The sequence below is a fragment of the Scomber scombrus genome, chromosome 1, assembly GCF_963691925.1.
Source record: "Scomber scombrus chromosome 1, fScoSco1.1, whole genome shotgun sequence".
NCBI lineage: Eukaryota > Metazoa > Chordata > Actinopteri > Scombriformes > Scombridae > Scomber > Scomber scombrus.
In genome coordinates, this window is record NC_084970.1 from 7,877,737 (window position 1) to 7,902,830 (window position 25,094).

Genomic DNA, 25,094 nt, shown 5'->3' on the forward strand with positions numbered 1-25,094 from the left:
TCAGACACACCAACCAAGGTTTCGAGCTACATACCGTGTTGAATTCATCCCAGACGTGACACCGTTACCATACACGCATAGCCCGAGAGAGACACCCAGAGAACCGCCTGGCGATGGTCTACACAGCCTCCTCAACGCAGTCCACAATGTCCTCCCTGTGTGTCGAGCTGAAGCAGGCAGTAGCATCCGCCCTTCCGCCTCCGTGTCCTGCCTTCAAGTTAAAATCATCTGTCAAACTCACCATGAACTAAAATGACAGTCTTTCTCTCTTTTTTTTGGCTGTCGAACGTTTTAAAATGCGACGACGCTTTATTGAGTGTGTTAACTTTAGCATTACATTTAAAATATGGCTTCGTTTAGGTTAGCTTATTTCTATTACTGTCGCCTTTTTTTTTTGGTAAGGTAGCCAACATAACTGTTACTATAAACCAGGGACCGACTTCAAGTGCTCGCATGTCTTTTAAAGTTCAATTTTGTTTTAAGACTAGCATTAGCTGGGTCATATCAGTCGAAATAAGCTAATATTTAACATTACTGCCACATTGTTCTATCCCTTCCGCTCCTGCTGCATTTTACAGAGCACAAATATAAGCACTTGTTCACAGTGAGACACTTAACCTATTCGTGTTAATGATTTAAACTATTTGTTTCAACACTACGACACTCTTATAACATTATTAGTAGCCTAAAGTTGAGCTAGTTTCTTTACAGTTGCTATGTCCACCTGGGGACGTTAACGTTACACAAGCCCGGACCGTAACGTCATGTTAAAGAGTAAACGTGCCGGTCAGGTTGCTGAGGAGTCCACGTATCACTTTGAAAGCTATCTGTGAGAACTATATCAAATAGCAACAACCGCTACATTTGTTTTAGATTAAAAAATTAAAAAATGGGAAAAGGCGCTTGTTACCAGATGTGTTCAAGATCCCATTCAATCAGTTAGTCGCTTTATTTTTTCCCCACCCGTATTCTGAGAAGACCCGCCCTACTCTACTCTGACTCTAACCCTAACCAATCCTAGCTCTCATGCCTGAATTTAACCAACCAAATCAACGAAGGCAACGAGTAATAGCCAATAAGAGGTAGATAAGGGCGGGTCTTCACAGAATACGGGTGGGAAAAAATAGGCGAGTCAGTCAGGCGACACTTCCGCTGTCCAGCAACAATGTCAGCACAATACAATTAACACTTCCCATTGTAGTTTTCAGAACAAACCCTGATAATCCAATCCAATCCAATTTACATTCAATGTAGGTCAGTCTGGTTCAGTTCAGGAGTATTTCTACTCACACAAGTGCACAGTCAAAAACACTCCAGGACTGCAGTAGAAACTACACTACAAGACACACAATGCAGTACTGAGATTTAAAAACGAAAAACTGTACACTCAAATACATGCATATTGATTGCAATATTTCTTTAAAGACATCAATTCAGCCATATAACGCAATTAAATATTTCAAATATGAACTGTGTTATATATTGCATCTTTTATACTGACAACAATATAGAACAACAATGCTTTTAAGTCAACCAGAAGGAAACTCATCTGAAATGGTAATGTATGGTTATGTAAAATATGATACTGCACCATCAGCTGTCAAACTTATAATATCCCATTCAGTTCCAACGCTTACAAAGATGCCCAATAAAGACACATATTTTCATTTGATGTTTTTATGCAGCCATATAAAACATACAGGGGCAAGTTTGAATATTTATTCTGTGTATAGTACCTGTAAACACACACACATAAATATATAAGTCTTTATTGTTACTTATTGCTCCATGGTTGACAAGATTTTATTTTTTACATATATAATTTCTGTAAATCTTACTGCTTTGTTGCCATGACTGTGATACAGAAGATACAGACACAAAAATGACTATATTACTGTTATTTTGTGAAGCAAGTACCAGAAGTAGAAATATAACGGACTGTTGTCAATCTTGATGTGACTGTACCATGAGCCTTGAAAACTGGAAAGTTTCTGACACATGCTGGACATTTGTGGAACTGCAGGCAAATAACTAAATTGTCATAGAGGATCCTGGGACGATAAATTACATATGTGGGCCTTTACTGTAAAGTTTATATCATATATGTAGTAACTGGTGTATTATTTACAGTGTTACATTGTCATATTATTACACAATATGCAATACCTTGTGAGGGAGCAGTTCATTTTTGTGCTACTAAGAAAGTGAAAGTATGTGCCCAAACATTTAAATGAATGGGGCTGGGGGTTAAAGGTTGAAACAGTTAACTGTCAGTTTACTCCCATCTTGTGTCGTTCCTAGAAATGTCTGATTTAAAACAGAAATTTAAGCTTGAATAATGATAGAATCCATCAGCTACGGTGTGGACTTTAAATGGATCATTAAATACACTGATGTATTTAAGTCCTCCTAAGAAGCACTAGACTGTAGCAAAAAGTAATTGATAATAAATATTATGGACCACTGTATCAGTACGGGCCTTTGTCACAGGCCACGCTGCTCTGTGACCCAGTGTCTCCTGTCCCTCTCTACAGTCAGACACATCCAATAAAGATCAAAGGCTCATAAACCAGTCATAAAAAGGGACATTACCTGTGGTTAAAAATTAGATGGGTGCCAATACCGTCAATAACGTTTTTACAGCTTTTAAATAAACCCACATAATACATTTCAGTGCAATTAAAGAGTGAGCATATTTAAGCATATCTTCAACTTTTTTTAAGAATGGACAGAGTTTACCAAACTGAACTTCTCCAAAATCTCTAAAGGTACAATTTCAATCAGCTTTCACCTACTGCAAATAGGAACTTGTCTCTTCACAAATTTTTTTTATTCAAGAAAATGAGACCTCCAAATGTTCTTCTCTCACACAAAATGTCTCATAATTTGTCTGTCTGATCATTGACATTTATTGTGTAAGTTTTGTATTTATAAAACACAGTAATGTTACAGTTCATTGTATAAAATAAGGCACTCTGGATGATCATTTTTCTTCTCAGTTTTTCTAATTGGAAGCCAAATCCAACCACAAGAGATACCCTGTGTCTTATTTAACTGCAGTCAAAGGGTCATCTAAGATCAAGAAATTCGCAGATGTGTGAACACTAACACTTGCTAGAAATTGTTAACGATGTTGTGTATATTGTATTACAGCAGAGGGGTCAGAGGTCAGGTTGGCAGCAGATGTGGGATGTGGTGCGTTGCTCGTGGGCCGTGTCACAAGAAGCACTGACAGCTGCTGGAGTATAATCAGTGGAGCAATCCAGACCACTAGAGGACACTCTTCTGCAAGATGTAGAAGCTTTCAAGTGTAATGAGGTTGATGCTTTGTAAAAACTGTCCTTACAGACTGGAGTTTACCACTTGTTTTACCTTAACATACTGCAGTTTCTTTATGGCGTAAACTGTTGTCTGAAAAAATATGATTATATTTGTTAATATTAGTGTTGGTTTGGCTGGTGTTCAGTGAGTTAAGTTCAAAACTTCTTTTATTATTTAGTCTTACATCACTTAAACTCAAACCAAACACTGTTTCCTTTGTGAACTGCAGTTATCTGAAATGGCGATCAGAAGGACGGAGCATATACGCAACTCTTGTCGTCACCGTGTCAAGAGCGTAGGCAGAGGGGAGAAGGATGCAGGCAGAGACGGGACCTCGCCTCTCTTTTCCAGGAGCCATTAACACACAAGCATCTGCTGTCAGTACTTATGTCTGAATGATGTTTGGCTGTTTGGCTGTCATTTTTTTCGCTGGATGGCTCCCACTGTGAATGTACTGCGATAATATCCAGTGTGTGACAGATTATTGGCAGAAAAGTGCATTGGTTTTATGGTAAGCCACAGTGCAAATACAAATGTGCATTTGCAAATTAAATATACAGTATTGAGACTACTCTTAAAACACTGTGTAAAACTATATTGTAAAGAGTTTGCAAAAGCCAATGTAAACAGATATTGCACTTTAGGATGTAGATGCAATTTTACTGAGATGATGCACTTAAATTGTCAGATTAAAAAAGATAAACAATCACATGGACATTTGGGTTTTAGTGTTTTAGTCTTCCTGAAGAATACTCAGTTCTTGATGGAAAAACACATACCGTACACACAAAATCACTATTTAGACAATATATCTAACAATTATTCTGAGAGGAAGTCATTAATGAAACAGTAGTCCATTTTCATTTTATAGTATAAATATGTCTTATTTCCAGGATTGGTAACAAGCTATTGTGGACCGAAAAGCAAGCTCGTGAAAGATGTGAGGTATAATTTAAGCTGTCAGTCACTCAGAAGATAGCAAAGTTATGGTAAGGCAGGCAAGCAGGGGGTGGTCTAAAGCAAAGTCAAACTGTTTCATTCAAGCAGACAGGAAAGAAAAAAATCACCAAAAGCACTCATGTGATCTCCTGAAGTCAACATTTATAGGACTATCATCACAGAATTACATCTTTGGTCCAGAAAAGTCAGCTTGTGAGGATCAAGCTGCTGATCTGAGTCATGCACAGAGCAGACAAACAGGGCATATCTTACCTAGGATGCATTGTGATCTTAACTTCTTCTTTTGTACAATAAGCCTTTTAATGAAATGTAAAAGTATGTGCTGGACACTTGAATAGAGCAGAGCCATCATTAATGTTAATCGTAATACTTGGGCTTTTCTTACTATGACACGTCAAAATGACTGATATGAAAAGGGCCTGCAGACAAATGGCACATACTGTGTTGTATACCACCTCAATGGTATGAGGGAACGGGTAAATGTTTTATTTGAACATATTAATATAACTTATATTTATCTGTAACACATTGTGATTAAAATAAAAACAAAAAGTAGAGTTTATGTCTGGCTTCAATTCTTTACACGCTGCAGTGTAAATAATTCATTTGTGCAATTCATGTTATCAGTTTACTGTAATCACCTAAATATAACTACCTGCGAATATAAGATGGTCACATGATATTTCCCAACTTAAAATGTTGATGAGGGCTGCCTGAATACTCGATTGAACAATGCTAAGTTTGCATTTTGGGTCAACAAGTTGCCTCTGCCAAATTCTGGCAAATGGTTGCATTTCCCCAACATATTATAATAGGATTGGCCTTGTCTGTTTGGAGTTATATATCTGATCTTGACATGCAAACAACTCCTCATCCAGCACCTGAATTGGTGCACCGAATGGCTGAGAAGGAACAGGTGAGGGGGCGGAAGGAGGGATCAGGTGGCTGAAAGAGTGGGAAACTTGCTGAAGGTGATAAGAGGACAGGTGACAGCAATCCCCCATTGTAAGGCTGAAGTAGTGAATGAGTCAACCATGATGTACAATCAAGAGGCACATCGTACCCACTACCGTAAAAAAATTTTCTAAAGTTATCTGACTCAACATTTGCTGTTTTGAACTGATCAGCCTGCTTACGTCTAAGATAATTTAATTTTCAATCCTCTGCTCCTCTTCCTCGTCCCTTCGCTCTGACGTATGGTGCTGCGCAATTGCTGAGGGGAAGCGAAGGAGGGTATGTCAGAGGCGCACCACTCCTCTTATACGTAGGAGAACTGGAAATAGCAGGTTTAAGCAGAAGAAGTGTGGGCCAGAGCACGCAGGAGAAAAGGCTGTCGGAGTGAGTGGATAAAAAAAAAATCAAGTTAATGCATCAGCTTTGTTTACTTTCCTTCAAGCTGGTTAATTTAAAGTAAATGTTTGCACCCCACTGCTGAAGGAAAGCAGGAGAGGTGAGAGTGATTAAGACTCCCGAGGGGTTTTCCTATGCAAAGGGCAGGGGCTTTGAAGAATATTGAGATGGTTACTTCTATTTTTATTATTCCATTTCAATTAGCATCTTTCACTCAGGGTAATGAGGAAATTAGCCTCCTGTTATCTCCCTCAGACAGATATACATACAGTAAATACATGTCAAACGAGAAGTCAGAGGTCAACTGAGAGGCGCATTCAGGAAGAGAATGGATGGGGGCAGTTTGAGGATAAGTCTGGGATCTTATTTTCTTTAAAGTTTTGGCTTCTATCAGATATGATAACATTGTGTTCACCAAATGAATTGCTGAGATCCAGAAACACTGTGACATTATTACAACAAAACCCCAGATGGTAAAATAAGAAAGGGTTCAACAACAGTTCAGCCAGATGATCTAAACTGCTTTGATTGAGGGTAAAACCTGAAAGTGAGCACACTTGAAAAGTCACACTGCACAATAAAACTGCGTGTATGCACAGTTATGGTTTGTATGGCAAGTCAAAGTTTACAGCGGATAGTTTGGGATTTAATCATATTGTTCACCTATGTTAAAACCTGATTATTTCATGTCCTCTTTGACTTCTTTTTATTCATATTGCTGCAGTCCTTGATCTTAGAAATTAACCCAGTGAGTGCAATTGTGTTATTATATGTATAAATGATGTCCAAACTATTAAAATAAGATAGGAGTTTAGAGTACTAAACACAAAGTGCATCTGAGGCTGATTGGAAGCTGGTGTTGTCATTATCTTGAAGGTATTTGATCATAAACCAAATTGGACAATTTTATAGAAATGTTCAGAAACTGGACAATTAAATATAAATATGTCCTTTAAAAAAAGAAAGAAAAAAGGAATGTATATTTTGCCTTGTGTTTCTGTTAGGCCACAGCATCTCATCCACATTGAGACACTGCTCTACATTAATTTCAGCTGACATGATGAACTCAATGCTATTACTGCTTAATGGATGCTTGCAAGTCATCCTGTGGTCTGGAACCATACATTCTTATTCACACCTTTCACATCCTGCTTTCACTTCTGACCAATTTGGTTGCTAGAATGTTATTAGTAACTCTAACCAGCCTGTGTGGCTAAATTAGCAAATTCAGGTTAGCAATCGATAATTGTGTGAACACATATGCAGATTTGAATTGTTAGCATTAAAAAACTGTACAGAAATGTGTGAGGCATTTTACAAAAAGCCAGCCTGAGTGAAAAGCAGAATATATGCCTTTATTATTATGGCAAAACCAAATTAAGGATTTGGGAATTGAGGGTCTGGATTTTGTCAGTGTGTTTCCAGTACTGATGATAGTGTACACTGATGACACACTGATGACACACTGATGATAACTGATGATACAGATAAGAGTAAAAATAGTCTGTCCATAAGGTGAATAGTGACGAAAAGGATACAAGGAGCAAAGAGAGTCAACTTTTTCATAGATGTTAAACAATGTTGTATATATGTTTCTATTTGTAGTTTGTTTCTGAAGAAATCATCTGACGTGTTTTTATTTGTACATCCAATATCAATATGTGTAAACGGTGGTCATCTCTAGTAAATGGAGCTTTCTCTTGTTTCTTTTGCCTTGTGTGTGTGTGGGTGGGGTGTGGGTGTGGGTGTGGTGATGTGACTGATAAGGGTGAAGGAGTAGACAGGGAAGGTCTGAATCCTTATCTGCTTCTTTGTTCAGATGACATGATTACAGTAATTGTTCCGGCCACTAATCAGACCAAAGCAGGAGATGCTATGTGTGCGTGTGTGTGTGTGTGTGTGTGTGTTCATGTGTGTGTTCATCTGTGTTTATGTGTGTATCTGCTTGGTTTTGGGGATTCTCAACTTTATCTCAGCTTAGTGCCGGTCAACAACCGAGCATACGCAACATATTGGATCATACGAGAAAGCTGATTGGTCACAGCTGTAGTCTAGCCATGGTGATGATTAATGCACAAATGTGTGTATGTGAGTGTATTTGTGTAAAATTGCACTTGTTGAATTGTCGATAATAATCTTTCTTTTAGATAAACTAGCTTCTCAACAAGGTCAAAGTTATCTTTTCAATTTATTTTTGTGACTTTCATGTTTCACAAGATGTTTTTGGTGTTTTCTCCAGCAGTTAGGGCTGAAGTTGCTTGCTTAAGGACATACTGACGGTTGTAACTGAGGGCACCACCCATTCGTCCTGCCCGTGCAGGTAGCGATAATGTGATAAATTAAATGGTCCCCATACTGTGGACATTAAACAGCTTTTCTTGTTTCCTGGTCTGTCTGCAGCAGACAGCCAGCAGTCGCAACAGGTTTCATGAGCCAGTTGGTGATTGGAGTGCTGCTCGGTTGAATTCCCAAAAGGCCTAGGGAAATCCAGGCGGGATGGAGACATAATTGAGTGATGCTACCCTTCAGCAGTGTACACAGACGCACACACACAGACAGACACACTGTTTCAGTGACTGCCTGTTATTGAAAACTATTTGTACTTTTTATCCCCCAGTCATACCTTCTCCTTGCCTATCTTCACTAAGTGAAGGTTAAAAAGAAGGCTGTGTGGAAAACAACTATTGTCAACCACACAGTCTTGATCTTAAAACTTTAAAAAGGACTTTTAGTGTTTTTCTAGCCAGTAAAATATTGAGAGCAGAACTCTCATCTTCTCAGATATAGACCCCACTGATCTGTATGTTAGTGTTTTTGGCTGGAGAACAACATAATTCAATGATATTCAACACTTAAACATGATCTGCGAGTAGTCCACCTGATGGCATGGTCACGACCTGAGCGATGTGATGCCACCCTGTCCTTTACAAGAGACAAAGTGATGCATCATTCCTCCAACATCTTCCAAACCCAAAACAAACCAGCCAAACCCTAATGGGATCTCAAATGGTTCCTTAATACAATTGTCATTATTGCCTATTGCCTCTGTGGAGGGCATGGTGGGGATTAGGGCTGCAGTTAGTGCTGAGTGTATGCAGGGGGGTGGAAGTATGAGGCTAAAAGCAGAGCCCTGCTCAGAAGACAGTGGAGATTGCTCTTTATGGCCTTGGTGGCGGAGGTCCATGCCAGAATATGGCCGTCCATTACAGCAGGCTCTATTAGGTTAATGACTTTAGCAGCTTTATGGCCATGAGCTCATTACTTAGACAGCCCAATCTAATCAGCAGCTGCACCGTTGCCCACCGACACAAAACCGGTTTGTGGGTAAAAATGGACCCAAGGGTTTTCCCTGTGCAGCCCGGGAGATACTCACGGTTTCTGTCCTGCATAGACAGAAGCTTCTTGCCAAGGGAAGCATACATGTACATTTACTCATGACCACACAGTGCACTTGAAATATACGCTGTGACGATTCATGACAATTCACAGGTCCACTGACATCAGACCCATGTAAGACTATGACGTACATGTACATGTACATTTACTCGTGACTACGCAGTGCACTTTAAGTAGACGCTTCCATAACTTTTAGCGATTCATGGGTCCAACTGACAGTCTCATGTAAGACTATGACGTACATGCACTGCAGAAATGATAAAGGCTGCTCAAATATCTCTGTGTTAGTGTAGATACATCATCTTTTAGCCTCCATTAGACAGGAAGAAAGTGATGATAAACAGCAGCAGCATCATTGACTGTTCCTGCATCGACTCACCAGTCTGTTGCTTCCTGGGTTCAATATAGGAGCTGCAGGAGTTTGTTAGGTTCATCTCACACATAAACCACTGGCAGGGTTATTTTTAACCTAGAGTCTGATGGTACAGTACACAGTGGTCTAAATGTTAGGGGGAGTGGCTTGCGATGGAAGGGACAAAATGAAATCTGATGTCTTCCAGTGTTTAATCACATGGATAGAGCATTTATATTTTCCTTGTATTACTTACATTGTTGCTGATTGCCTACAGTGCCGACTTAATTGTATTCCATTCAATACAGACCTGCCCTTAGACAAACATCTTCAGTTCAACCCGATTGCGAGACAGAATATTGATATCGAATGACTCAGCAAAATATTACATTACATTCAATGACAACAGTTTAGGATTTTCAGTGGCGACATTTTAAATGTTTAATTTCCAATGAAGACCAACTTAACACCAACTGAAAATCGTTTGCTTGCTTATTTCCAGTAGTTTTAAATCTCATTGCTAGTGTAGTATTGTGACTTCACTATTTGTTACATGTGCAACTGCAAACATTTCGGACCACAGGTGCAACATACTTGAAACTTTGATTTAGAGTGAAACACTGCTTTATAGACTGATATTAGAACTTTTTACAGTGGCTAAAACCAATATTGCCAATGACAATGTGTGATGTAATAGGTGTTGCTCATAGTGATAAACCTATAGAGAATTATCACTTGGCTCTGCAGCTCCCCTCGGCCCCTCGGTGTGTGCTTGTGTGTGTGTGTGTGTGTGTGTGTGTGTGTGTGTGTGTGTGTGTGTGTGTGTGTGTGTGTGTGTGTAAGACAGAGACATGATGGCAGAAGTGAAGCGTCCAGGGAACACTGGTAGATAACAGAGTGCTTCTGTTCTCCGCTCTGCTGAACACCAATCACTTCCTCTTTCAGATAAAGCCCAGAGGAATGAAAACAGACTAGTGAGTGTGTGTATGTGTGTTTTTTGTCTATGCAAGGGTGTGTGACAATGAACCGTTTACTGTTTTAAAAGTACTGGATTAAATATTTCTGCAGTTTTGCTGATCCAGCTGTCCTTGAGTCCGTTTTCTCATCTTAGTTTGGACTGACCCTCTGGCAGAAAAAACCCCACAAACCTCACATACCAGAGGGTCTGGCCTCTCTAAGTCCCTGATGCTTTGGCCTGCTGTCAGCGTCCAGATTTCTTAGCTAATGGTGCTGACCTCCATTAGTGCCCCTCTCCGTCACAGACTCACCTCTTCCATCCTCCACATATCGAACCCCCTCCTGTTCTGCTCCTGACTCCACTTTTTCTTAAATGCACTCTATTTTCAACAATCCTCTCCTCCCCCAAATCTAAGAAGGATGCTGCTGACCCTCATGTTGGCAACATCAGGACTTGATCAGGAGATTATCGCTCTCCAATGGGAATAAACCAGTAATGTGACACATGGGGTTTGGTTAACATAACTTGAAAGTTTGACGACTGAAACTTTACCACAATACCCTCGTGTCTTGCCTCATGTCTTTATGGTGAGATGTGCTGAAGCCTTTAACTTCACTTTTATGTGGGTAACCAGTGACGTAACACAAGACATACAATTATTTTTCTCAACCATATCTATTCTTCTGTTCAGCCCCTTTTTCTGGAGCTTTGTCTGGAGTTGTGAATGCACTATTGTTGAGTCTTATGGCGACTTTTAAATGTATGATGCTCCTCTGGGAAAAATCTCACATTATATCTTAAAATACCCTGAGTCATTCTCAGTGTTGGGGAGTAACTAGTTACAGTTACTCCCAAAGCTCTTTATTTACAAAATAAATGTAACTGTAATCCATTACAGTTACTGAGAAAAAAATGTGCAATTAAATTACAGTTACTTATGAAAATGTTGATGATTACAAAGGGGGTTACATCTGAAGTCCTTTGCTTCCTTTTGATCAGGAGGGCTTTTCCTAATTTTTTTATATTTAACATATAACTGAATACATATATTGCTGTTTTTAATTTTTAAAAAATCATTGAAATCAATATTTTTTATATTTTGTAAATAAATCATGACATTGGTTTAAATGGTGCCACAGTACCAATTAGCCCCATGCCAAATTTTTGACATTTTTCATAAAATATCTTTATTTTCTATTCCAAAATCTACATGAAGTAATGAATACATTTTCAAATGAGAGATACATCTTGCTTTATAAGAAATGATCGATGATAGATGCTTCACTCACCTTACTTAAAGGGAAAACTCATGCTTGTGTCCTATTTGTTGACATCTCTGCTTCTCTGAATAAAACTCCAAATCATGGAAGAGAAGCTCATATCCCATTTCACCTTAGGCCTCTCCTTGGTGGGATGGATATTGGACATCTTGACAAACAGACCCCATAGAGTGAGAGTCCCATGGATGAACAGCTTTCCTATACTGGTTCTCTTCAGGGCTGTATTTTATCATCCTCCCTGTATACTGTCAGCTGCAGGAGCCTGTATGAGAATAGGCGTAATATAAAATACACTGATTCTGTTGTCAGTCTGCTTCACAACAATGAGTCTGCGCATGGGAAGGTTTTAGATGATTTTATAGACTGGTGTGAAGCTTCTTACCTAAAGATCAACACAATCAAAATGAAGGATATGCTTAATGAGTTTAGGAAAAAGAAAAAAGAAAAAACTCTGACATTCTGTCATAGCAGATAACACAATTGAGATTGTTAGCACCTACAAATACCTGGGCACTGTCATTTACTATAAACTGCAATGGGAGGATAAAAAAACGCCATCCACTCCATTGCACAACAAAGACCGTTTTAACAGAAGAAGCTACAATTGGATGTGGACCCAGTATCATAGATCTTTTATGGAATCAATTTGAACTTCCGTCCTGATCTGCTGGTTTGGGAATCTTAAGGTGAGAAGTAAAGCAAAGTTACAGAGAGTGGTGAACATCGGTTCTAAGATCACAGGGGTGTCCCAGCTCAGTCTGTCTGCTCTGTATACAAGACACCTGGTCAGAAAGGCCACCTCCATTCTAGCTGGCCCAACCCAACCCTCACAGCAGGAATTCCACCTTTTGACCTCTGGGTGGAGGTATAGGGTACCTATAGGCTCAGGAGCTCCGGAACTGAAGGCTCCTTCATTTTTGAGACAATTACTGCCATTGACCATGAACTATAGTCCATCTTTTGTTGTTGAACTTTGACTATTCAACTGCTATTATTTTCTGTTTACTTATAAGCACTTGGAGCTGCATTTATTGTATGAAATGTGCTATTCAAATACAGTTATTATTATTAGTTATAGTGTTTGTGCTGTTGCCATCTGTACAGTATTTTTCTTGCTATTTGTTGCTCATTGTTTTTGTCGTTTTCGTGTGCACTGAATGTATCTGCCATATTTTTTTATGCTATACCAGAATTGTCCTCCAGGAACAATAAAGATTTATTGAATTGAATTGAAGAAACATCTTTCATTTAAATAGAAGTCAAATATTATATTCACTGTGCCTCTATCATCTCCAGGAGCTATGAAATAAAATCATATTTTATCGGATAAGTTAATTTTAGTTTCAGGTTTTGTCAGATTTGGTGTTCTAGGAATTCTGTCTAAGAGTTATTGACTTTATTTTATGGTGAAAGCTCTTCTTACACAGCATTGCATCCATTTACATGTACAACATGTTTTTTTTAAAGTATTTTAATAGTTTTTTTAATTTAAATTGGTTCAATACATCATGTTTATATTCAAAAGGTTTAGTTCATTTTTCTTTGACATTGCAATGAGTCAGTATATTCCGAGACATAATTTGCTGTTTCTTTCCAGAAGATAATCTAAATTTCTGTTCCTTTCCTCCAAATTCATCCATTGACTCTTGGAGTTGCCACCCTCAGACTGACAACCACAACCCCAAACCTCCACCTCAGCCTACTAATAGAGACCTACAGCTCTATCACTGATCTGTTTCCATCCTGATAAGGAGCTCTGAGAGGAAGGAACTCATCAGCCCATTTGACGTAGAAAACCCCAGATGTGTCACTGCGGCCTGTTTATCTCGGAATTGAGGTGCATGTTAAATTCCTTTCCTTTGTCTGTCTAATCCTCCTCCTTGTTTTATTCATCTTGTTTTCTTTCTCTCTCACACCCCTCTATTGAACAACCGATGGCTAAATTATTGAAGCTCTCACCATTGACCAGCTGATGACTTCCTGCTGATGAATTATGAGTATTGCATTGAATTTACAGCCCCATCCCAGCTCTCTGTCACCATTAAACTACTTGGATGCAATGGGCTGCCACAAGACAGAGATGGAGAAATATATTTATTCAATCATTTGCTCATGACTTCTAGCTGATGTGGCTATCATGGTGTGGCTTTAGAGGCTGATAAATCAGCTATCATGGTGGAGGCAGTATTAAAGCCTAATTGGCTCCATCCTCAACTTCTTCTCGTAAATGAAGCACATGATGGCAACGAGAGCAACAGAAACTAGCTGCGATCTGCACTGTTGTCAACATAAGCATCAGTCATGGCCATGAGGATGAGGCTTTCTCTGTTGTGATGTCTCCTCTGATGTCACTAATTGATCAGATATCACAGGTATTGATGATGATTAGCAATGCGTACAGATAATAAAAAACTGTACTTTTAAAAATGTGGGTGTATATTTGGAGAGAGGAGAGACACTGTCCTGCCAAGAAAAAAAAGAGCATCAGTCATTTCAACAAATACCCAAAAACAGTGACTTAGCTGTAGTAGATTCCTTGTCTGTTGGTATAACATAGATGATATAAACTCACAGAAGCAAACAAAAGTGATTCAAACTTTTACAGACAACAATTTTTTGCATCTAGTTTCCTACTGACAAATTCCCCTTTCCCTAACGTTAATCATTTTAACAATAATGATGAAGGTCCCATAATTTTAACCCAAACAACATTTTCCTAACCTTTATCACATAGTTATTATAACCACATTTTAACCAAGTCATTAATGTGCATTAAATCTATCCACACCATAACCATATCAGTGTAAGATCAGAAAATGTGTTATTAGTGCAACAGTGATTTGTAACAGGTCTAGAAGGCAAATAATAATGTCCTGCTGATAGGGGTTCAAAATCACTTCCACTACAATACAAATACTACAAACAGACATATTTTGCCATTTAATTAAAAGACATAAAACATAACCGTAACCTGTAAAACTTGTTATTACATATAGCATTAGGCTACAGCAGCAAAACAGACAACTGCTGCTGCTACCTGGTGACGGTGACAAGCTGTCAATTAGCTCTAGTGTTTCTGTGGTGAACAAATATGTGTGCATCATCATCAAATATGACGATGGTAGTGGCAGGAGGATGACTATTAACCTTAATAGACTGAAGCTCAATTATATGAAAAAAATGGCAGCAGTCTGTAGCAGAGAGGAAGGGGGCAGTCGCAGTAACCTTTTTGTCTTTTGGAGGTGAGGAAAATGACATGGTCTGACAGTTTCTGAATGAATCACATATGTGACATTTGGTCAATGGAGAGATTATCACACTCTCGAGGACTGGTGGCTAACAACACCCCCGCAACAACTGCAACAACAACTGCAACAACAACTGCGTGGCATGAAGACAGTAAGTTGGAAGAGTCGGACACTTTCTTGAACACATAGATATATTGAACACATGTGTACTTTGCCTTTCTGATGCTTGATTTAGTTTAGAAATGTTTCATACCACTCATGGATGTTGTGTGCTGAGTTATTTAAGAGAACAACTTAAACTAAGTTGTCTAACACCGTAACATACATGCTCAGAACTTACTGTGCTCATGCTGGGCTCCTGCCACGTATGCTAATGCGTTGCTTTTCTAAAACCCCACTCAATCAGTGTAATGCTCCTTCAAGATGACATGCAATTTAACAAAAAGACCCTTCCGCCCCTTCATCCACATCTTTGTTTTCCCCCGCACCTACTTCTTATGGAGGCTTGCGTGTAAAAGTCAATGAATTCTTTTAACCAGGTCTCGATTGGATCAGGCCTCTCAGCGCCTGGCAGGGAGAAGATAAGACCTGTTATCTACGTCCGACAAACCTGTAACCTCCCTCTGTCCTCCCCATGACTGACCAGAAGAAAAGATTGAAGGGAGAAAACAGAACAATACATCGGTAGAGATATAAGCAACAATAGTGGTAATGATGTTACAAAGTGCATAAAAGAAATAAAAAGAAAATGCAAAAATAAGATAAAGAAATTCAAAGAATTTTAGATTCTATAGCACAGCTGTTCAGTGTGTTTATTATATACAGTGCATTTATTATCTTGTACTGATGATCTTATCAATGCTCTATTATTCCAGGGACTGCAGCTTCTGATAAAGAATAAGGGAAATAGTTTTTTTGGTAATATTTGGAGTGAGAAAAGAGTTATCAAGAAGGTGCTTATTATTGCTTATCATGCTTGTTATTAGTAAACTTGCAGGTAGAGAATAGAAATGGTCTTATCTGCAAATATGCAAAAATGGGTTGTGGACGATATTCGGAATTTAAGATGAAGCTGATGAAAGGACATAACATTTCCATTACCAGCCAATTTAGAAATATCGTACCCTGTCTTTAATTTGTTGATAACAATTAGATTTGTATTCATCTGTGGGATATTGGGCATTACCTGACAAACAACTTAGTAAAGATAGTGGGTGACCAGGAGTCTGGCTTCTAGGAAATTATGTATCCAATTATAAATTGTTCGAGCATGGCAAGGCCAATTATAATAGAGAACACTTGGTAGGGCTAGCCCCTTGTGTCTATAGGAAGTTTTCATTTTCACGCTTGCTTTCCTCCCATGCCACAAGTATCTAGGAAAAGGATTTTCAATATCATAAACTGTGGTTATTGTAATACAGAGGGGGAGCATTTGTAGAAGCCTTCGTAAGGTTAATCTTTATCATGTTTGCTCTGTCCATCCAAGACAGAGGTAAATCGAGCCAGCGATTCAGGTCTGTTTTCATTCCGTGCTCTGTGTTTTAAGTAATATGTTTTAAACATTCCTCCAGCATGTGTTTTGTGTTGTCCTTCCACAAAGTGCAGTTGCTGTGGGAACATCCTTACTAGCATGCAGTGAAATTTAATGAGGAAAATGGGCTGGGTGCAGCAACAAAGCGGATACAGCATTTGAGGTAGAATACTGAATTCGCTAATTTTAACCTTGTATTACAGTAAAAAACAATAACTGAGTTACTTAACCAAAACTTGATACCTTGAGCTTTTCATACAGCAAGAAGAAAAGAGGAAGAGGGATAACCTACATAATTGGCAGAAACCATACTCATGTAGCAGTAAGCTTAGATGGTGCCACATTTCTCCTGCTGGGGTAACTTTCGACTAAATACATGAATACATGAGGCTAAGCGCAGACATACCATACTTGAAAGTTAATTTAAAGTAAGCCCTCTACAAAGACTTCTGATGATTCAAAAGTACAACACATTAACAATGAAGTTTTTTAGTTAAAAATAAATCAGCACTAGAAATGTTAGATACTGTAGGACCCAACTTCAAAGAGGCAGATGCAGACAATTCGTCAACTTTGAAAAACTTTGCTAACAGCACTCTCAGGAGAAAGCAGTGCCAGTGGATCTTCTGAAGCAGGTCCCAGGTAGTCTAACCCTAACCCTAACCCTAACCCCCCCCATTGTGTTACCTTTGTCTCGACACCCTCTCCCATTTTCTCATCTGCACTAGTTTGTGGTTCGTCTAACAACACAAACTCATAATTAAACGACTACACAGGTCAATTGTACTTGCACTCCAGAACGACACATGGGAGCATTTTTCTAATATGCCCTCTCTATCAGCAATAATCGTATTATGGTGTGACAGCACTGTGGTAGTTATGTAGGTCTGGTTATGTTTCGGCACAAAGGGTTAGGGAAAGATTGTGGTTAAAATGATCAATTGAAACATGGTGTGGGTTAATGTTACTTCCTTAAAGGTACACCACAATTGTCATCACGGCATTATGACAAACACCACAACAATCAAAGTTATGGGTTTTTAAAAAACTTTTTTTTGGTCTTTCTATCGCGCCATCCATCCAACCCGAAAAAGAAAAAAAATTGTCACCATATATTCTGAACCTGAACCTCATTACTTCCTCATGTCATAATAACCACAGCCACTAGATGGTGTAAACATAACTATAGCTAATTTCTGCTAGCAGAATTTTTGTTACCTTGTGAAGCAACGGGATTCAGGGGTTCAGACGAATCAGCATCCTAGAACTACATGCAGCTATGGGCATGGTTAGGTGTGACTAAAACTATGCAATAGACGGTGATGGACAGATTGTTCATCTAATGACCTGCCAAGTATTATTTTGAAAGTGTCTGCCCTTTTTCAAACAGTTTCCAAGGACAACCACACCAACAAGAGTATGGATTTGAAAATAGTTTAATTGAGAATGATGAAAAGAGCTGAGATGTTGAATGATGGATGGGTTGGAGGGACCAGAGGCAGGGATTAAAGATAGAGCGACGAACGGATGAAGGGGGGCTCCCGAACTTAGTTTTTTAAATGTACAAACTTCATATGGTTCAGTGTAACAAACCAGGGTAGAATTAGGTTAGAATCTAAACTGAATGCAGTTAGGGGGCCAGTAGTGGCTTGAAGGTAAGGCCCCTATCCCCTCCACAGACTAACAGTCAACCCTTGGCATCTCTATTTTAGGTATATCCTGCCATTCAGTGCTGGGCAAGTGGACATTTGGGTCAAATTTGGTGAGTCAGTTTGATAAAGTAGGAGAAATGCCACTTAGCTTAAAGGAGGAGATGGACCATAGACATAATTTTGTAAGCAATTTAAACTACAACAAGGAGCAACAAGACTTTGGTTGCAATTATATTGTTTTCTTCCTCATGTTGTTCTGAAGCAGGCTAAAATTAGCATCTGTTGCGGTTCTGTCTAATTTACTGTTCTGCTATCAGCCATTTCCCACAGGAAAAGTCTTAATGAGTATTTAATTAATGACATTGATTCATTTGGTGAAGGAAAATCTGCTTCATGGATCAGGCACTGAGATGAGACAGTGATGTCTTTCAGTGTTTCTCGACATCATTTACTCAAGCAGATTGTGTTTGACATGCACTCCCCATTTCTTTAAATATCCTTCCTGTGTGTTAGCTTTGTAGAAAGCCAACATTTCTTGTCTTGTGGTGTTGTTTGGCTTAATTAGCGATCAACTAACTGCAGTCAGCTCCACAATACAACCTAATTGCTCATTTAGCATTTTGTGTCTCTTTTTTAGATTGCCAAAACACCAGAATGTGTAATCAGGGGTGGGTACTCAATGAGGCGAGGCAAATAAGTCAACATTGAAGACCATCGTTACTGTGTGAGTGACTGTGGTTTATTTCCTCCATTTAGTTTGTTCTCTGAAGATGGAGAAGAACATAACTTTGACTGAGAAAGATATGCATCTGACGTCTCTCCTCTCATTATTACGTACTATCTGGACTCTGTTAATTTGATTAGTGTGTGGGTTGATTCAGTATTATTTGATCTGAGCTGAGTTGGGCTGACTTGAGTTGAGTCAAGTTATTAATTCTTTCTAGCCCATTTCTGACAACTAAGCTCCCGCCACTGTCCATCAGTTTTAATTATTACACCATTTAACATTTTCTTTAAAAGAGCAACAAGGGAAAATTTATCTTCATAAAGTAATTATGCCGGTAATGACAAGGCACTAAAAACATAGTCTTTGCAGGGAAGTCATGCCCTTAAACCAACAATTCACATGGCTGCACTGCATGAACAACTTAATTTCCTTTCAGACCGGTTAGATGTAACTCTAATTCAAGAGCTCCAAGTTACCCAACCCCAGGAGTCATGAAAAGTAAGAAAATCAAGAGTCAGGGATCACAGCATCCAGACAGTAGATGGTGAAAATATTCTTGTAACTCTAGAGTTGAGATGAAGCAAAAAAGTAGTTGAACCATAAACTTGTACTTCTTACATTTTGGCCATTCTGCTCATGTTTATAAAGTGCCTGAAGTGTGTTGTATTATGACAAGCTTTGTGAATTTACTGGATTTGATGTAGAGTAAATGTAGGCACTAAACTAAACTGACATCTTGATTATGGGACAGTCTCTTGGATTACTTGACCAAGCTGCTGTATCTCGTCTGATGGCTATCTACTAATGAAGCACTGGCTAGAAGACACAAACACAATAATGGCCTATTGACCTCTAGAGGCCTTTCTTTTGCCTGGCTGTCGGACAAACAGTTTGTTGGTTTGACCCTATATCTCATTGTTCATAAGCTGCTCTCAATATATACATATAACTTAAAACTAAACTAACTAAAATCATAAAAATGGCACTTGGCCGGTCCATAAGGAAAGCAGAGCTTGTGTATTTACTATTGGTGAGTATGTATGTGTGCATAAACTGGAGGCAGACCCTCCTGCAGTTTTTAGATCCCATCTCACGAAACCGCTGTTGACTTAAGAAAACCAAACATGATGGACTCAACCTGAGGCAGGAAATATTCCAGAAATAGTAAACTAACCCACTAGGATGAGATGGATCCTCATGAGGAATGACCACTTGACAAAACCTATTTTGAGTCATTTCGGCTGCCCTAAAATTGACTGTGTCCCCCTCTGAATAATTCATTATGCGTTCTATAACTCCCACACACAAAACCCCTACATCTATCAATACACCATTTTGTATTTAAGCTTGCGTTTGATTTTACTTAATGTTCTTTTTAAAGACCTGACATTTAAATTGTTATAGTTGAGAGTGACATTATGCTCAGATCCCATTATTAAAAGGGTGGCTAGTAGACGTGTAACATGACATTTAGTTCATTGTACTATTAAGTATGAATTTGTGTATTCATTGGTATCATTGCTTTATACCTTTAAAGGCTATGTGATATTTACTATGGATATTTACATAGTATAACATAGTATATAAAGAAGGCAAAATGCTGCAGAAAGCTATACAAAGCCCCTGACTCTGACTGAATTACACACCTACCAGTAAATGTTGGTTCTCCTTTAGTCATGACTGCAATCTTTCCATAATGTTAACCTTTGTTGTTAGGTCGTTTGTGGCTAATCTTAGACTGATAACTTTGCTGCAGGCTCTGTGGTAGCATTTAATATGCCAACATAATTGGTACATTAAATTGTAACTTTTCCGTTGAGGGTGATGCCACAATCATTATGGTTGTTTGTTAATTACTCCACAGCTACATTTGGAAGTCCCTGTGTTCAATATAATTATGACAATTACTTGTGTGTTGGTGTATTTTGGAGTTTCATCCTGCAGAGAGGCAAATATACATACGCAGGGTCAAAGTAAAGTAAAACTCGGAGCAGAGACAGGACTCATCCTCTCGATAATGAAGGCTGGACAAATATGTATGCCTGTCGTGATTTCTTTGTTTACCGCACAGATCTTTGTTTGTGAGCAGAATGACAGTAATACAGTCCTGCCACTGCCTGAGGAGAGGTTGGAGGACATCTGACTGTCACTCCCACAACAGGGTGGAGGAGTGACAGCCAGATGTCTTCCAACCCCTTCCCCAAAACAACATTAAATGCATTTTCTTTTGTTTTTATATGTAGGTAACAGTATGTTAACATAGGGAGTAATAACTGTTCGTATAGTTACTAGAAGTTATCTCCAGAAGCAGTCAAATGAAAAACAGGACTTAGTGGCTTTGTTTGCCAATTTTTAGCTATTAATATTTGCTTTTTATTTTTTCAGTAAGTGATTTCGGAGTTGAAAAGCAGTTGACTTTGGCAAATACATATGCAGGATTAGATTCTCCATGTATATTATTAGAATAGAGGAAGCAATATTTAAATAACACTGACAGACTATGTACATAATATGTTAGGGAATAAGGTTAATGCAGATATACTGATAATGTATACTACTACTATGATATCTATGGGTAATATGACCAAAAAAAAAACAACAACGCATAAATGCAGTACAATGCAGCAGAATTTACTGAAACTAATATATTAATGCACAACTCATATATAACATTATAGTCCCCCTTCACTCAAACATTAGTATTGCTTATTGTTATTGCATCATTACCTTCACTGTGTAGAATGATGTAGGTAAACTCTTCTACTGAAGGGGTGAAGTTTGAAAGTCTTTAAGATTTTGGTGTGCATGCCCAAGCAAAATCACAAAGTTGTCCTGCATTATGCGAAAAAGAAGAGGGGGTCTTTAATTTACACACACAGGCACAAACAAAATCAAATTCCTTTGAGTCTTTTATGTCAGGTTATGTATTTCATTTGAATTTTACATGTTTCCTTAATTTAATTTATTCATGTTGTTCTTATTGTGTTATTCAACCAGAAAATATGACAAATAACATTTTGGAGCTAAATATACCCTCACCATTTAAAGATTAACAATAGATAGATGCCCTTTTTAATGCCTCCTTTTTTCCTCAATCTTCCCTTTTATCTGTTCTTCTCTTGTCTCTTATCCTCCCAATTTCATCCATCTTCTCTCTTTCTGTTGCTTTGTCTTCTTCTACTTTTATTCCCCTGTCCTTCCCTCTTTTACTTTTTACTTTTCCTACCCTGACGCCTTCTCTCTCTCCCTCTTCTCTCATCTCATCCTTGCCACCCTCCCTGCCTCCCACCATTCCTCCCTATCCTCCTCACCCCCCGCCCCCTCCCTCTCATTCCCTCCATGTGATGAAAGAAGGAGAGGGAGAAGAGAGGGAGAGAATGAGAGGAGGAGGTTGAAGGGGAGGGGTGGGTCCCTATAAGAGCGGCTGCCTTCAGCCTCCACGTATTCAGAAAACCACGCCGGGACTGAGGGGAGGAAACGTACACTGACAACCTCAACCTGCACCTGAGGGACCCCTAGGCACCCACAATCTCACCTCAACACAGGTAAGACCCTGAGGAGGAGGAGGAGAAATGGCTTGACCTCTGACCTTTGATATTGAATATTTAGCATTTTGTTTTAAGAAGTACTAACTAAATATAATCATTTGATAACAATATTGACAGACAGGAATGACGAACAATATTTCTTTATGTTGTACATTAAAGACATTTGTATGTCATTTAACCTCTTTACTAGTTGCTTCTAATGTTGGTAATGTAACCATGTCAGCCAGAGAATCCAATAAATGACTGTAATTGAGAATTTGCTTTTAATTCAATCTAAATTAGAGTTTTAAAAAAGTAACGCTCTTTATCCCCAATTGGTCTTTTTCTCCATCACTTCTCTTTTCTTCCATCATCCACGACTGCTGTAAGTTTTCTTGTCGCTGCACTGTAGACCTCTGACCTTTTAGCTCCTTATGGCTGAGTGCTTGTAATGACGCTGATCAGAGAATATAAGCTTCTATCATTGACCTCAGCAACACACAGTCGTATAAATGGTTGGGATAATGTGTGAGGTCACTCTAGTTAACAGACCACTCATTGTGTGGTTCAAGGAATCTATACATCACCTCTAAAGGAGCAACTACAGACTATTATGTCCAATAAGGTTAAATACTACATGTTTTAGTGGGTTAAAAGCGTCAGGCAGCACACAGGGAGGTAAGGAAGCACCATCTGAGGACTGCACGGGCTGTTTGTTTAGTCAATCCGTTGGTATTTACTAAAGAGGTCATAACTCGTTCGTCCTGATTAGTCATTAATCGTTAAGGCCTGATTTACTGATGCGCTCTAGTGGATTCCATGAAGGAAAGGAGACTTTGCAGAAAACTGCTCTGTATTTGTTTTTTTTAAAAGGCAAGCCCCTGCCAAATGACTCATTATGAAAAATAACTACATTTTGGAAGGTTGATTTGTGACAAAGTGTATGAAATATTAAATATTACCTGTAAATGTTTCAGATTAACTTTCTTTATGTTTCACTGGGAAATGAAACATATTACTTGTGCAGAAATCTAGACTCTTTGGGTTTTGTTGTCGATACTCAGAACCTGCAATTCTAAACTAAAGAACCAAAAAAAGATGTCTCGTGCACAAAGGCAGGTATAAAGGTAAAGACACAATTTTTCAATTGATATTGTTCACATAAAAATATGGTTACATCTGGCCCTGCTATGCCTGCCATATGCCTTTAAACTAATTATTAAGGAGTAAATGATTTCCTAAAGCTATTAGCAAAAGCTTCTGTTGATAATAACAATCTTTAAGATTAAGCCTTATGGGTTTTTTTATTTTTTACTTTGAATGATTAACATAATGTTTTTGTTTAGCCTGGGGCTTGTCTTTTATTTGTCCTTGAAAGAAACTCCATAAACAGCACAGGCACTGTTCAAAATAGATTATTTGAAGTAAGATATTATAAAAAGGCTCTTTCAACAACGTCAGATGATAACTGACTCAAAAATGTGTGTGGTTAATTAAATGAGTAACAGAAGCTTCTGGCATATCTCTAGAAAGAAGCTGGTATAGATATACAGATAATGCTTGGGCTGAATGTGTTTTTAACTGATTCAGAGAAATGAATACCTGAGGCCAAATAGTTAAAACATTCCTGTTCCTGTTGTGATTGGCGTTTTTCAAGCATTTCTGTGTTGGCTGGATGAAAAAAAAGAAATAATGTTTTCATATAGTACTGACTTTTAGCAGAAATAAAATCTCTGATCTGTGGCTGATTTCAATTAAAGAATTGGTTGAAAAGATACAAGACAAATGTTTTAGACCTTAAAAACTACATCACCAGACAAGATTAATTCAGCTTAATCTTAAATAATGTGTGTCTCACGGCTTATAAATCCTTTTTGAATCAATCTCTTCTCCTCCTTGGTATCAGTGAATTTGTTGGTTTCTTCCACAACACAGTACACCTCATTAGCTTTATGGATAAACTTCCTTGACCCCAGGAGACCATTATCATTTGAAGACTGGATGGGGAAAATAGGAGAATTAAGCAGTGCTGGATCACAGGTCTCACTGCATACTGTTGGTGTATACAGCTCTGGTGGCTGCACTGAATTGGCTGTGAATGTGTGGAGTTAATCCAAGGATACAATGTTCCTAACACAGCAGGGTTTCTGTCCATCCCTTTGTGCTGGGAGGATTTCACAGACCCTTCTTCATGTTTACTTGTTGCCCCCAGTGTGCTCCTCTTATTCCCTCTGTTTCAAAGGAAAACTGACTCCTGTCAGATGCAGTAATTGCTGCGATGCTCATTTCAATACTGGGGGCAGCAATAAACAATGTTTTTTTTGGTTTTTTTGTTGATTACAAGATTGGTCTAGGCTCAGGAAAAGTATCAGAGGGTGAAGGCCCTGACCTTTTATCAGGCTCTTCGATTGGGTGTTTTGTAATCTTGGCAATCTAGTAGATGAAGCATATTTGGAGTGTCAGTGTCAGATGAAATGTATAGACTTGTACAGTGTATCGATTGCTGGTTGTGCCTGTAGTGGCCAACCGTTGTACTATAACAAAAAACCCCAAAAAACAAAAATAATAAAAGAGAAATATGAAAGAATTATTGTTCCCTATATTATGAATCTAAACTTAAAAGATTTAATTTTCATAAACGTTTTCCAGAGGCTAGCAGAGCTATTTCCTATAGGCATGAAATTATAGTGTACAGGGCAAACTAGTGATATGCGAAGCTAAATAGCTAACTGTTAGTTGTAAAAACTGTCAGGAATTTCTGACAGCATGGAAATGTATCAGTTGATACAAAG

General features: G+C 38.5%; 1 protein-coding gene across 3 annotated transcripts in view; it reads right to left on the reverse strand.

Annotated features, from left to right (window-relative positions):
• kif13ba (kinesin family member 13Ba) overlaps positions 1-160 on the reverse strand; it is a 40,783-nt gene extending 40,623 nt beyond the window's left edge. For all 3 annotated transcript variants that reach the window (XR_009925196.1, XM_062419848.1, XM_062419840.1), the window contains exon 1: positions 35-160. The gene's annotated coding sequence lies outside the window, so the exon portion shown is untranslated. The remainder of the gene's footprint in view (positions 1-34) is intronic.
• Between the last annotated feature and the right edge of the window lie 24,934 nt (positions 161-25,094).